General features: G+C 37.8%; 1 protein-coding gene across 1 annotated transcript in view; it reads right to left on the bottom strand.

The window, feature by feature from the left end:
- LOC133523733 (frizzled-2) overlaps positions 1-9,609 on the bottom strand; it is a 30,280-nt gene extending 20,671 nt beyond the window's left edge. Inside the window, exon 1 of the mRNA XM_061859424.1 lies at positions 9,226-9,609. The gene's annotated coding sequence lies outside the window, so the exon portion shown is untranslated. The remainder of the gene's footprint in view (positions 1-9,225) is intronic.
- Between the last annotated feature and the right edge of the window lie 6,023 nt (positions 9,610-15,632).

Below are 15,632 nucleotides of genomic sequence, written 5' to 3'. Positions count from 1 at the left end.
AATCTGCTAAGTAAGCGCCTGCCGACAGATAACGCAGCATCGGGCTAAAAATATGAAACGTAGTAAAAACGCGTAGGGTTACCATGTGACATTAAGAGGGCCGTAAATCTCTGCCACAGATAAACAGAAACGTGAGACCGAACACGCTAAGTAACACCTGCGAATTTTAAGATTCTGATATCGAGTTACGGACAAGTTTTGTGGAAAAGTTACCTGTTTTAGTATGGGGAGAAACTTTTAAGCTTATTGTTGTTAGTTTGTTATACAATACGTGTATGATGTTTCGTATTCTTACTTGCATTTTTAGCAATCAAAAAATCTAATTTTTACCTATGGCTAATCTTATAATAAGCATTAAAGGGTAGTTTAATTGCCTTTAAAGGCTCGACAACGTACTTATAAACTCTGTATCTTTAGGTATTTAAATAAAAGTAAACAAAAATTTGTACATTTTCGGGTAGTTATAACATTTATTGATTAACCAACCAAATATAAAACCGCCTGGATCTGTCACTGAACGACCTGACTTTAACCTACATCTTTTGATCATTGTTTTCATCTACCCTCAAGTGGCTTAAGGAGCCATTTGAGGGTAGATTTTGTTTACTTTTATTGAAATACCTAAAGATACAGAGTATATATATGCAAGCAACAAAATCCCGGCATAAAAGAAAGTTGAAAAAAATGCCACAACACACGTCAAGCTTTTAGGCCAATAGGTACATATATTCGGACAAAGACATGCAGCGAAGTGCCGCCCAAAAAAGGCGCAACACGAATACTTTAGCTACCATTCTCGGCGTGTGTTTGTTATGAGTTATCTCGGTTGATTTATTGATGCTGTTCAAAATGTTCATATACTTTATAACGTTCGTGCACACTGCAAGGAACTTGAAAATGTAAATTCCAAAATATTTTAAAACCATGCACTAAATATCACAGACACAGGTAGGTGCGTTAGATTTCGTTCAATTATAGGAGTTGCCAACTTTGAAATGCAAAAAAATATTCTTAAAGTACATTTTCTTAAATGTATTCTATTTGTTGGTATTGCTCATATTGTCTATTTTAGGGTAATATTACTCGACTATAAATAATATTTAGTTTAATTTTTGGTTTCATTATACTTCCAAGTATACACACCGTGCTAAAAATATTACTTAAAATAGCTAGAATAGTAATTAAACTTTCCATGAACTTCCAGTCTGCACTTTTTTTAAATTGGTTTTTATGACCTCAGAAAGGCACGGATGTGAAGGTGCAGTGCAACTAATATATTTTATTTTTATGTTGCTACTTGCGAAATATTATTTTTATGTAGATAGATCTATTGTTTACACATGAAGGATTGCAATAAATCCAAAATTGTGCGCTATGGTAGGCTTGTTTATACTTAAATTATACGCAATTTTGCAACTCTGTCAAGTGGATAGAAACTAGTGCTGGACGGTAACTAGCACACTAACCCTATATTCTTCGGTGTTTGGTTTGAAAAGATATACTTAGGAATATTTGACTCAAAAATGCTTGTAAGCGTTATAAAATGTAGTAGATATTGTAAAGATATCAAACGGTAGTTTATCTAACTGTGTTACATGTGTTAACGCTATCATCGATAAGACTTTTACAATCTTTATATATTTTTACAATCGCCAATTGTTGATGAGATCGGAATCAAATTCTTGTTTAACTTCTATTTATAATACTATACTCGTACTAGTAATTCGGTAGATATGTATCGAGAAATTATTTATGTAGCTTATTCTTTTTTAATAGTATTAGGTAATGATATCTAATTAAGGAATGCTTTACTAGCTATGTTATTTGAACATGAAATACTGTTTACTTTATGGAAGATTAATATTAACACCAGCAACATGTATTCGCGTTAAATTTAAACTATAAAGTTTATATTAAATGTAAGTGTTTGTAAGCATGTTACATACGCATCGATAAATTAATGAAATTTACATACAGGTCAACGAGCATAAAATCGTTTACAGAAGTTACGTTTAGGTCATACTCGTAATAATAAGGTGGAACGCGATCAAGCTTTTGTCTTGATGTCGAGGTGGGAACCTTCAGAGTGTTTCATCCTCAAAATCTAGATGTCTAAGTACCTAGGCTGCTTATTAGATTGACGAAAGGTTTTACTGTCACGCTTATTCTAATTTTAAAAATAGGATATGAATTAGATGTGGATCAGGGTGCCTAGCCAACGTGTCAATCGTTTACGCTCCGTAGCATAGTCATCTCTTTCTATCACTCTTCCAAATTTGTGCGACAAAGACAGTTGCGTTTCGTTCGCTACAGAGCGTAAACGATTGGCACGTTGGCTAGGCACCCTGATCTGTCAGTGTCGAAAGTAATATTCTGTTATTAAAATTAAAATACGCCTGTGTGTTGATTTTTCTTTTTTTCATGACATCGGTCTGCACATTTTCTCTCAAGATTAATCCAGATCTAATGCATATTCTGTTATTAAAATTAGAATACGCCTGTGTGTTGATTTGTCTTTTTTTCATGACGTCGGTCTGCACATTTTCTCTCAAGATTAATCTAGATCTAATGCATATTCTGTTATTAAAATTAGAATACGCCTGTGTGTTGGTTTTTCTTTTTTTCATGACGTCGGTCTGCACATTTTTTCTCAAGATTAAGTATTGGTATCCTGCTGGCCCTTGGTCGTGACGTGAAATGATCGATCAGCACGGCCATGTTTAATTACGCTTATCGCGATGATTTATTGATATTGCTCCTATCGCGCGATAGCCGGTGACACCCAAATGTTTACCAATCGACTTTAAAAATGAACCAACTCTTGATAATTTTAAATCTATATGAAAGTCTCTAATAGTTTTTTAAAAGAAAATCGATATAATGAATTCTCAATATTCTGTATGAAAACTTTCTGTTGGCAATTCAAGCGGCTACTTGAGAAGTTGGAAACTTAGCCAGTTGTATTGTTAACAGGAGTTAAGTATTTCTCAAACTACTTTTCGAATTCGATGAAACGATTAAATTCAAAGCAAAGTTTTAAAAAGTTCTGCCATAGTACCAACGCAACTTATGTGTCTGGAATGCTTATCGTACAAGTCGCTATACCTAGTACAGTCAGCGTCAAATACTTCGTAGCAGTCAAAGTAGCCAAATAGTTTGGTACACCATATATTTAGTATGGTGTACCGAACTATTTGGCCACTTTGACTGCTATGAAGTATTTGACGCTGACTGTACCTACTTATTAAGAGTATTAAAATTGTCTTAAAGGATTTTTTCACCAATTAAAAAAAAGCCGGCATTATCTTGGAATAGGTACCTACGTAAGCGGATTAGATTCGAATAAATCCGCTAAAACACATCAATTTAAGTACGTCTAGATATGATTTAGTCTGAACGTGTAGCTTATCTTTATCATCCTATGAACGTAACAAATATTAGTTCAGTTATCTGTGGTAGATTAACTGTGTGCGCGTGTGGGTGGGTCTTTATTTACGTACGGTCGATACTCGTTGCATTCCCTTTAATCACTGCAGCGACTGCAGTAGCAATTGTATCTTACTTTATGCAAACAGACCTTATCATTTGATAAAATTTGACATGGCGCTTAACAAAATCGATTATAGAACGCTTTTAGTACATAAGGTTCGTCAGCTGGGGTCAGTTAAGGTTAGATAATCGTTTGGAGCTATTAGGTATTCTACTAAGTTGAGTTAGGATCTTCCCTTTTGTAAAATGTCGTTCTTGTAACAGTTATATTGCTGAAGCTGTCCGATCATTTGGGGGTCATCCATTAATTACATCACACGTTTAGGGGGAGGGAAGGGGGCAAGAAAATGTGACATTATGTGAAGTCAGAACTTCATCAGTAACTGATGTTTTTTATTCGCTGTACAGGTAAATAACAAGTTTTTGGTTCGATAATCATTTTTATTCGTTTCTTTCGTAATCGGTTTTGTGTTATAAGATTACTAATATTTCTTTTATCAAAAATATTTTGATAATATATTAATAATACCTAATTTGATTTGCCGATTTCGTTGAAAACAAAATTGCCAAAATTGTGACGTCACACTAGGGGGAGGGGTTTGCTAAATGTGACCAAGTGTGACAAGGGGCGAGGAGGGTTCAAAAAACCTCGAAATTCGTGTGACTTAATTAATGGATGACCCCTTGTCCAATAACGATAAGGATTAATCGCAATAAGCTACTTTGCAAAAATGAGCAGCAACGCAATTCTATCTTTTCTAGTCAACGGATTAAATAAGTCGGTTCGGCGCGTAACCGGAAAAAACTGAGGAGAAGGAGGAAGATCTCTTATCGCTGGTAGCGATAATCTCTCGCCATGGATATAGTTTTAAATTTATTTGTCTATCGTAAAAGGGCATAGTTAAGTCAATGGGTGGGCCGGTGGGGCTTGTATAAATAATTTGATAAATGGTGACGGTAGCGCAGCGGGCGACGGACGATCGTTATAGTTAATAGTTGCTCCCTTGACGACATGGGATCGCTGCAAGATGTTCATCTGCCTATTAAAATAAAAGACGCCATATTGGATCTTGATTCTAAAAACACGTTTGGATTTGGAACTATGGTCTTGGACTCTTGGCAAATAAATAAATAATAAATATAATAGCACATTATTACACAAATTGACTAAACCCCACAGCTCAATAAGGCTTGTGTTGAGGGTACTTAGACAACGATATATAAATATTTATAAATACTTAAATACATAGAAAACAGCCATGACTCAGGAACAAATAAATATCCATGCTCAACACACGAATAAATGCCCTTACCAGGATTTGAACCCGGGACCATCAGCTTCGTAGGCAGGGTCACTACCCACTAGGCCAAACCGGTCGTCAACGTCAAATATCCTGTGTATATGTAGATAAGCCTACACTCTAGCTGTATCTTTAGGTAAGTATTGTAATAAAAGTAAATAAGCCATTTGTACATTTTCGGGAAGTTATAACATTTATCGGTTAACCAACCAAATACAAAGCCGCTTGACGATGAGAGCCATATGTGGGTAGATTTTGTTTACTTTGATTTAAATACCTAAAGATACAGAGTATAAGCTAAGGTAGCAAAACTATGGAATGCACTGTCGCCTGCAGTATTTCCAGACCGATACGAAACCTCCAAGAAAAGAGCGTACTCCCATCTTAAAGGTCGGCAGCGCACTTACAAGCCCTCTGGTGTTGCGGGTGTCCATGGGCGACGGTAATCGCATACCATCAGGCGATTCGTTTGTTCGTCTGCCTTCTATATCATACAAAAAATGTTTGAAAAAATATAGGATTTTGGATGCCTGAATGTCAAGTTTATTCAGGTATTGAATAGTGGACAGATTTTATTAAGTGCAGTTTATTTTGACTCATTTCTGTTTTTTTTATTATATATATATACATATATTTACCTTTATTTCATTATAACTTTATTTAGGATAGCCAGATGTTTAAAATGCTGGTGCAACTGCATTTTGTTAATGCTATACTTGTGTCAGCAGCGTATAATTACACGCTTCGGTAAAATGTTTCGTGTTATAGGGTTATTGTGCGCGCGCAACATCAGCCCAAAAACCTGCGTACATTTGCGTTAATTTACGGGTTTTATGAGTCTAGGCCATCCGCATTAGCAAAACATGCTCATTTCCATTCATAAGTAAGGTAATTGCAGGGTTACCACATTTCTGTAAACCTGTTTTGTAAAACTACTACTGCTAGTTTTGTCTAGGTACATATTCATAAAGTATTTTTGGCGTGAATCATCATCATCTGAGGCATAAAAGCCGCGGGTGGGACTTAGCCTGGTCAAGCAAATCTCTCTAGTCCGATCTGAATAGGTAATCATGAGTTTTTCTATATTTGTATTTTTTCTACATATTTGAATAAAACATACTGAGGACTGCACAAAAGCTAGGTTTACTGGTTTAACAAATGAACAATCAAATAATCGAAATATGTTGAGTTTTGACATGACATGTGAAGTTGATAATTTTGACGTTCGTTTGGCAATTTTATCCACAGCGAGGACTATAATTTATAAAGCGACTGGAAACGTCGGTAACCCTAGGCACGTTACATACAAACGGCGCATTGTCCGCACCAAATGTTTGCCTCTCGAGCGTCGAACCCGCTTTTACCCGCGCTCAAATAAGCACTAATTATATTTAATGCGTTTTACCTGTAATTAGGAGGTGTTAGAGTACGTGGAACACTCGTGTGCGAGAGCTTTATGTGCTGAATACAAACACGGATGAATCTAATCATTATTGTAAACAGGGGTGTTGCGTAAAACAGTACAAATCATGCTAGTACCTCATACCTATTCTGTTTGCTTTACGCTTTGCAATCGATTAAATGCTCGTTTCTAGTATAATTAGACCTCTAATTTCATAACTATTTACTGTCGCGCATGTAGCGAACTGAGCAGTGGGATTATAGGGTTGCCAACCTTGCGGTACATTTGTTATCAAATTGCGGGACTGGGGTATAAAATGCGGGACTCCTTCACCCGCCCTAACTGGGTAAGGTATATTGGCCGTCAACGTATTGAAAGGCATGAAAAATTAGACCAGGTTAACTTTCTAAACAGGGGGGCAAATTAGTATGACGCATTCTTAAATTCCTCTACTTTAGAACTGGACGTTCGTTTCAGCGCTTATAACCTAGTCTAGCCTGAAAACGGGACAATCGGCGTCCCGCGAGGGCCCTTTGCGGGACGCATACTCTAGGACTCCAGAAACGTGATGTCCCGCGTACAGCGGGGCGTTTGGCAACCCTAAGTGGGATATCAGAATAGCGCAGTTACTAGATCGTAATGAAACCACTGTAAAGCCCGCCACAGACGTTCTATCTATATAATAAGGCTCGGTAGAAGCGCTGGTGGACTAGCGGTAAGAGCGTGCGACTTTCAATTTGAAGGTTGCGGGTTCAAACCCCAGCTCGAACCAATGAGTTTTTCGAAACTTATGTACGAAATGAAATATCTTTGGCTTTTCGGTGAAGGAAAATATCGTGAAGAAACCGGAGTAACCTCAGTCTAGTTTACCCTTTGGGTTGGAAGGTCAGATGGCAGTTGCTTTCGTAATAACTATTGCCTACGCCAATTCTTGGGAATAGTTGTCAAACGGACCCCAGGCTCCCATGAGCCGTGGCAAAAAGCCCGGATAACGCAAGGAAGATGAAGATATTACGATATATATGTATTTGTTATATTTCGCCTCTCAATGTAGGTTAGGTGCTAGACAGACAGCGATTATATATTTTGGTATCGTTGTCGTGTGTGGTGCTTAGCTATACTATAAGATAAATTTCGGTATCTTACGGTATATTTATATTTATTATCGCTCCGTCTTAAGCGTTTGTTTTGTATTTTACGATAACCTTACATCGACTACGCCTTACATTCTCATGTTTAAATGGTTATTTATTTCTGACGTTTAATTCATGTTAGATATAAAATTATAAGCTTTGTAAATTTTCATTAAAATTAACGATGCAGTTTATTGCTATTATGTAAGTAATAACCGCCTACTAGTGCTAGTGCTAGGTTGGTATCTAGACTAGCTTTGCCATTTATAACAAGTTACCTAGAATTTAATGAATAAATTATGCGGCATTCAAGTAAATGTAATGAACGCGACCCCATTATTATACGGATAGGCGTTAATGAATAATCCATTAAATAGACCATACCTGTACAACATAATGATGACTACTGTAAACCCATTAGAATACTTAATTAATATTTCCGGGACATTCATTACATAGGTTTATTAGCAGTAGTAGGTTGATTAAGGTTAGTTCGTACCTATCTGAGTAATTTATTGTCCTAATAAAAAAAAAAAATAGAGGAATTCTTTCATTTTTGTTTGGCTGTTGTCTTTTGCACATCTAATGGGCATGGGGACACCATACATTCATTGATCTGTGTGTCTATGGTTAAGATTAAGAATAAAGTCATATGTATAGCCGGTCAAACAACTTTGTCAGTAGAACAAGGCGCGAAATTCAAATTTTCTATGGAACAATTACCTTTCGCGCCTACATTTTTTAAATTCGCCGCTTTTTTCTACTGACGGAAATGGCTTGACAGACTATAGGTAGGTACACATGTATGAAAAAACCTATGCCTATAGGTATGTAACCATATACAAATTAGACAATAACCAGAGGGTGTACCATTAAAATTGTAATTTCGTTATAGAAAGAAAGAACGAGAGATAAATAATTCTTCATTTTGGCGGTAGGAGCCTCAGAGCCCATAGAAATTCATCCGAATTTATTTATGAACCATCAGAACCATAGATGCGAAGGGTGTGTGATGTCGCAAAGACAGTACACATAGTTTACTTTAAAGGCAAACACGACAGCGGCGGATATTCGCGGACCGGCCATGCAGTTAATATTGTCTTCGACAGGAATATGGGCGAGGAAAGTACTGAACAGTAAAAGATCGTAAATAAAGGCGTGAGTCAGTCCCCGAGCAGTGGCGTTCGCTCTATTTTCGACTTGCAAATGAGAAAGTGCATCGACAGTGAATAACCTATAGGTACAGACAGGCACCCACCGGATTCTAGCTAGGGACAGTTTTGTGTAGGTGTGCTGTAGTGGTCTATGTACGAGCTAAAGCTTTATTAAATCCTAATAAGTAAAAACGTACCTAAAATAGATACTGAAAATTAAGAGACAGGCGTAAAGGTAGTTACCGTTTCATATTCAGACTACACCAGCATCACTGCTGCAGTATTGCAGCGCGACGATATTGCCGACTGCACTGCTGTCATAAATGTCAAAATCGATCTTGCTGCCCGGAGTCATTATGACACACGGGTAACTCGAATATGATATGATCATCAACCGACTCAGTGTCGAAGATAAGTTAGAGGGTAAGTTATTTGGTGAGGGTAATCCTCTTTTGCGGGTAATGCTCGCGCTGTAAATAGGGAAGTACTTGGATAATATACTACAAAAACCTGCAGTGCACTATGCATAATATCAACTTAATGTAATAACAGCCCATTTCATAAAGTGGTCAGGCCAAACAGGTAGTCCTAGCACCTGCAGGTTATGTCAACAGCACTCGAGGGTGCACTAAACCGCTGCAGTGGCATTATCTCGCCCACTTATCGCTTAAAAACAAATCCGGCTTATCTAAAACTAGACACGTAAATTACGTCGACTTTGAATCAATATCCGATAGGACACCTACCGCTCGTCAGCCAAGCCGCTTGTCCAAACACAACGGGCACTTCTTGCACTACACCTCACCGTCTTTTAGACCACCTAATTGAATCCATGTTATCATTAAAATATCGATCAGTCACACGCGGCAGTACGTTTCTCAGCGTCGCGTATATTTTTACATTCGCTTGAGATATTTTCGATACTCGTCCAGTTGAACACTCACACTAGCACGGTTATGTTTCATTAGTACGATAGTGGTTCACTATTTTGAATAACTGGTAGTTATGGATCAGCTGAGCGATTGTTTGAAACAATAATAGCAGAGTTTGCGAACACTGACAAATATTACGACGCGCGTTAACACTACGGCGCGCGGAGAGGGACTGAGCGAGTGAGCGACCGAATGAAGTGAATGAACGAGGGAGCGTTTCGGGGCGGCACAGGCCGCGCGCGGGGCGCGGTAAGTTTCCGCCCGGCTTCCGCTAGATGGCGTTAGGCGTCGCTTTCCCTTCTTTCTCAACCGTGCCGTACCGGCATACCGCGTTCACGAAGCTCAAGCGTCGAGCTTAGTTAGAGGGGAGTAGATACCTATTTTTCTTGCGCTTTAATAATTCCGCCAGCGAGACCGCCCGCTTATAAATTACGAAAACGTTTTCAAATTCATTCTCATCTAACGTTTGCTCACCGATTTATGGGCGTCGCTTGCGTACGCCGATGTCCGGAATTAATTTGCGCGAACGCCCGGGGCTTTTAAGATTCCACGTTAGCCAACAATTTCATTTTGTCAATAACCGCGGCGGAAATTAGTGTGTACATTGCATTTGCGGAGGTTTGTTCGATTTCCCGGTAATGTAAAAAATCTATTAAGCTTCGGATTGGGCAGGACGAGTAGGTAATCGAGAATGAAAATCGATTAAAGTTGGTGAAGCCGGGACGTCTATCTGAAGGGTCGATCTGGATGAAACTCATTTTCGGCGGTTCATTCCCTCTGGGTGAAAATAAAGAAAACACTCGGATTTCCTATCTCTTGAAAGCTTTAACTTGAAATTACTATTTTAGCATCAATCAGCAAAATGTTCCTATTAAATGAACGTTAATAATAGAAAGAAAGCATCTGTGAGACATAAAATGACAAACGTTTTACAGTCCGTTTCCCATACAAGCTACCTATTCAGAGTTCACGCTTGAAAGTTCCTAAATAAAAGTCTTTGTTGTTGTTTCTTTGTTTTCCGCTACCTGTGTTTGCATTAAATGCACCTGAAAGATAAAATGGAGCTATTTATTTTAAGCTACTATGATAATTATAATGTACTTAAATAAAACGTATTAATAAAAGGCGTTAGTGGCGCATAAACAAGGCTTGCCTATGACAGATGATACCCGCGACCATAAACAATAGAGTGGCCGCGATACGGGAGCGATAGCCGCTGATTTATGGTTGCTGGAACGCCTTAAATCAATTATTATGACGGCCCATAGAGTAGTCGATATGCAGAGATAAAGTGCGATCGTGTGTACCTACCGAAGTTGGTGTCCCGTAAGGATTGTTCCACACTCTTGAGATGTCTAGACGAGAATATATTCGCTAAAATATGGTGACAATATTCGCATAGAATACGACAAGAGGGATCTCTTTTTTATTTAGACACATAGATTGGTACGGACTTTTAATTTCCTTAGGTAAGTTAAGTATTCAATTATTACGGCTTGAATATCTTGGCAAAAAATGTATCCAAAAAGTTGTGCGTCTAATACAATATCAACTACCTAACTATCAAGAGTATCAAGGGATTGATTCACATAGGAGTCTCAAAACATGTCGCGGGTATAATGTTAATGTTAGAAATAATCGTCCTTTATTAACAAATAAGAAGTTATGTGCCATAACTCATATTTACCTAAATAGTGACTCTGTGAGCTGTAGACGTTGTATATAGTCCTCGCCAACCCTTCGGGAAAACTTCCGAAAATTGAATCGAGGAAGGAAAAAACCTTACAACCATAACATGCTCACAAAATTTTACGATAATCAGCTGAGAAATGCTACCGGTGGAGGAGAACAGCCGGACATACGAAGGTGCGCACGCACGCGGGTGCTATTTGTAGGTGAAATCCGCCGCACGCGTCCGCTTCAGTTAGCGTCGCTCATACTATTTTTCGTTAACCCGCTCGTCCGCTCCGTGCACCCGCGCCAGCTAGCGGAGGCCCCAATGCATTTTTGGCTACGCTGTAACGAAGATCTTCGCTCTTGCTTCGTCACTAACAGATTTCCAAATCTAGGAACGTACTAGTTAAAAGACAGTTCAGTTATACAAAGTGAGGAAATTAGAGCCGCTAGAGGCAGTCCTAACAAGAAAAGGAACGTAGGTAGATAACGTATTAATGTTGGTGTTGAGTCTTGAAGTCAAGTATGGTTTAAATCCGATAGGAAAATCGTCTAAAGCTTGATTTAAGCTGCTTGAGCTGCTTCAACTATGTATTATCGAGCAACTTGATTCCTGACCCACTATGATCTCTTTTCACATTTACGTAATTGATTTAAAAGGCAATACAGTGTGTATTTTTAATATAACCGCAAACTTAAACTAGACGTAGGTCTTAGTGCGTAGACGCGGCGCGGCGCGGCGCGGCGGCCCAACGGCATTCGGAGATCGCCCACGTAGGACACTTCCATAGGTATCAAAGGATTGAATTCACTCGCGCCGCGCCGCGTCGCGTCGCGTTCGCGAGTTATTCGCTCAGGTAAGACACTGCCTTACTGCGAAAACGTGTATTGGGTGATAAGAAAACGAAAGTCAACCTAGCGCGTTCTCCGGCGTCCATAACAAATAAACTTTACCCTATTAATTATTGCAGAAGTTTACCCCTTGAATTCCGATCTGTTAATTAAACAAGCGAAACAAAACAGGTGTCTCCAACGGATTTGGGAAGACTTAAATAAATAAAAATTATAACTTAATGCATTATAATTGATATAATACCATTATAATTAATTATATTATACGGCGGGTTGTGACGAACACAATAAAATAATAAATAGCATTAAAAATAATAGTAACGTGATAGCAGTTGGTTATCGAACAAAAGTCGTCTAATTAAAATTAAACAGAGACAATTAAATTGTAATATTTCGATAGTACAGTCTGACCTTCAGATAAGAATGACCACTAACCAAATCTAGTAAACGTTGGGCCGGCCGCTCGCACCAAACCGTGTATGTATACACAAATAATGTAGGTACATTATGACATATCCACAAGTATCGTTTGGCCTGGGACTGTCTCATTTCAAACATAGATAGAGATAATCCTACTATCTTTGTCTTACGCTAGTGCCCAAACAAAAGAGTAGAGTATAGTTTTTAGGGTTCCGTACCCAAAAGGGTAAAACGGGACCCTATTTCTAATCAATTCCTGTCCGTCTGTCACCAGGCTGTACCTATCTCATGAACCGTGATATACTGTTGAAATTTTTCTGTTGCCGCTATAACAACAAACACTGAAAAACAGAGTAAAATGAATAGTTAAGGGGGCTCCCATACAACAGACATGATTGTTTGCCGTTTTTATAGATAATTTTGTACGGAGCCTTACGTGCGTGAGTCCGATTCGCACTTGGCCTGTTTTTTTTTACTTATTTTCGTACTGATTTTCACTTATTTAGTGGCAAATTGGGTTTGCCAGAATATAGATAAAGTGAACTGTACCCCTAGTGTAAATATTTTCGACAGCGAAACGTGACGTTCGCGTTTGCGTTAAGTGTCATTTTGTATGAGATTTTTGACTTTCCAAAACGTCCCGCTTGGCGCGCTGTTCAAAAACCCATACAAAATGAGACTAAACGCAAACGCGTACGTCACGTTTCAAAATCGAATTTATTTACACTAGGGGTACAGATAGCAGTCATAATAAAATATATTGAAACAAAAGTGCCTACCTATCATTGGTAAAAAGTATGGATTTATTTGTCCAATAAATGACACACACGCCCATGAAATACATAGGCAACACTGAGAGTTCTTAGAAAAGGTAACCTAGATGTTATATTAGATATATATAATTCGGTTGTAATGTAATTTTGTGTTTCAGCATTACTGGCTATTTGAAAATTGTTTGTCGTGAGTTATTCCAATTTTCATCCCAAAAATTTTTGGTGTCATCATTTTCTACGACTTTCATTATCTCAGCCAACAGAGTTACAATAGGCTTTAGTTATTTGGTATATTTTCAGGGTTCCATAACAAAATGGTACAAAGGAACCCTCATTTATACAATGAAGCATAGTTCTCATACGACTGTTTACATTTTGATTTTCAAAGTTGATCGGTTCTGTAGTTATTTCACGGATGACCATATAAAAGCATGTCGTTCGACAGTTTTCGAAAGCAACGTCAAAAGTTTACATCGCAGATTCGAGGTTAATAAAAAGTGGCTGTGACATAATCGGACAGACAGACGGACATGACGAATCTATAAGGGTTCCGTTTTCTGCCATTTGGCTACGGAACCCTAAAAAAGACCGATAAATAAACAGTTGCAAATCAGCAGATTCTGACTTCCTTCAGTATTCCTAAATATGACCACAGAAAACAATCTAGCATGAATATTTATGTCGTAAAATGTTTAATTTCAATGGGTTCCTCATGCATTACATGCAAAACCTCTGAAACCCAAGATCGCCATACAAAAAGGGCTTTGGGAGAATGAGCCGTATGTCCGTGTGCGTTTCAGGGTCATCCTATCCTAATGAAAATTTATTTTTAGAGTTAAAGTATGAATTTAAATAAAAAGTGACGGACTACTTACTTCCAGTTCGCCCCTCGTAGTTCACGCTAACTTACATTTGTAAATTTTAAACCGCAAAACTTATGAAAGCTTAACATATAGTTAATCAACTAGGGTTGGTGTTCAACTAGGTAGCCTAAGCAGGCTATCTATTGTAGGTGCTGCAAATTAAATATTGTTTACAACTAAAAGAAAACTAAAGTTTTCCTGGACGTTATAACCTCACACGTAAATTCCTCACTGAGCCTGATTTAGTTGTTCTACTTTAAACGTTATGATCGTTCGAGCAAGCTATACAATCAGTATTGAACGCTAGACAACACAACAAGTAAACTAAGCTCAAACTAGACAAACTCCTAGTTGCGGCTACCAGGCGGCCAGAGGCGCGAGGAGCCATAACAATGGATCGTAGTCGAGCTAGCATTCCCATAGCATACACAACATAACCACCAGTGTATTTTCTTCAATTTACGTATAGCTACGAGCTTACGCTTATACCCGGTTCGTTTGAAGCGATGAATATGTAAGCATTGGCAATAAAGTCCTAGTACACTACAATGTAATGATGTAAGCATACAAGCCTTCGTATTAAACATAAGCTCTTCTGGTTTTGACGCATTTGTGTTAAAGTTAAACAGCGTAACTGTATAAAGGTTTATTGGCACATTGGTTGTTTTGTAAGTAGCAAGTTCGTGGTTGACTAGTTCAGTAACTTTAGCTTATACGATTTGAGCTAAGACGATTCAACTGAAATAGAATAGGAAATACATGTGAGGTGCTAACAATAGTCTGAAAGGGAATTGTTAGCTATAAATAAGTATGGTTTATCTTTGCTGTTGATTTCCTTTCAATAATTAAATTGTAAGTAGTTAAAGTAGTAAGAATCTACAAATATACATTGATTGGATAAGATGTGTAAAACCTAAGACAATTTAGTACTTCGAAATTTGACAGGTAAATGAGATGGCGCTGTACGGGTTCATACATTTTGCGCTAGGATGTAACTCTGATTGTCAAAAGTTGACGTTTGATAATTCAGTGACCACAAACATATGGCGCAGTACAGCGCCATCTGTTTTGGATGTCAAACTAAGGGGCACATTTTTTTCTTATACTTCTCTATTACAATCAAATCAATCTTTGGTATCTAGTAGGGATGCCTCGAATAGTGATTTTGCTCAATAGCTGATATATATTCAGCCAGGCTGCTAGCCGAAATGCCGAATATGTCATACATAATATACATTAAATACCATTCCGTGATACAATATACATAAAGTATTTGTTTCCTAACATTGAAGCTATATAAACTATACAAAGGTGCAGCTACAAATCCACCAACAACGCTATAAATGTCGACAGTAAAGCGCCTCTTAAGCAACATGGAGAAATGTCCTTTATTTTAATAGCAATAAGGAATACATTTATTAATATATTTTCGTTATTCGTTGTGGTAATGCATTGGTCACACCTCGTTACTGTAAAGAAGACGACGACATACCTACTGATGTCTTTAATCTTTTAGCTAATTGATTTTTTACAGCTTTTGCAAAGTAAGTAGGTATGTGTTTTTAATGGATTCTGATATTTTGCTATAAAGCTTTTAGTTTTAAAGTACTTTTAAAATATACTTTGAAGCACGCAAATG

The sequence above is a fragment of the Cydia pomonella genome, chromosome 12 (genome assembly GCF_033807575.1).
Source record: "Cydia pomonella isolate Wapato2018A chromosome 12, ilCydPomo1, whole genome shotgun sequence".
NCBI lineage: Eukaryota > Metazoa > Arthropoda > Insecta > Lepidoptera > Tortricidae > Cydia > Cydia pomonella.
This window is presented reverse-complemented; position numbering and strand designations above follow the sequence as displayed.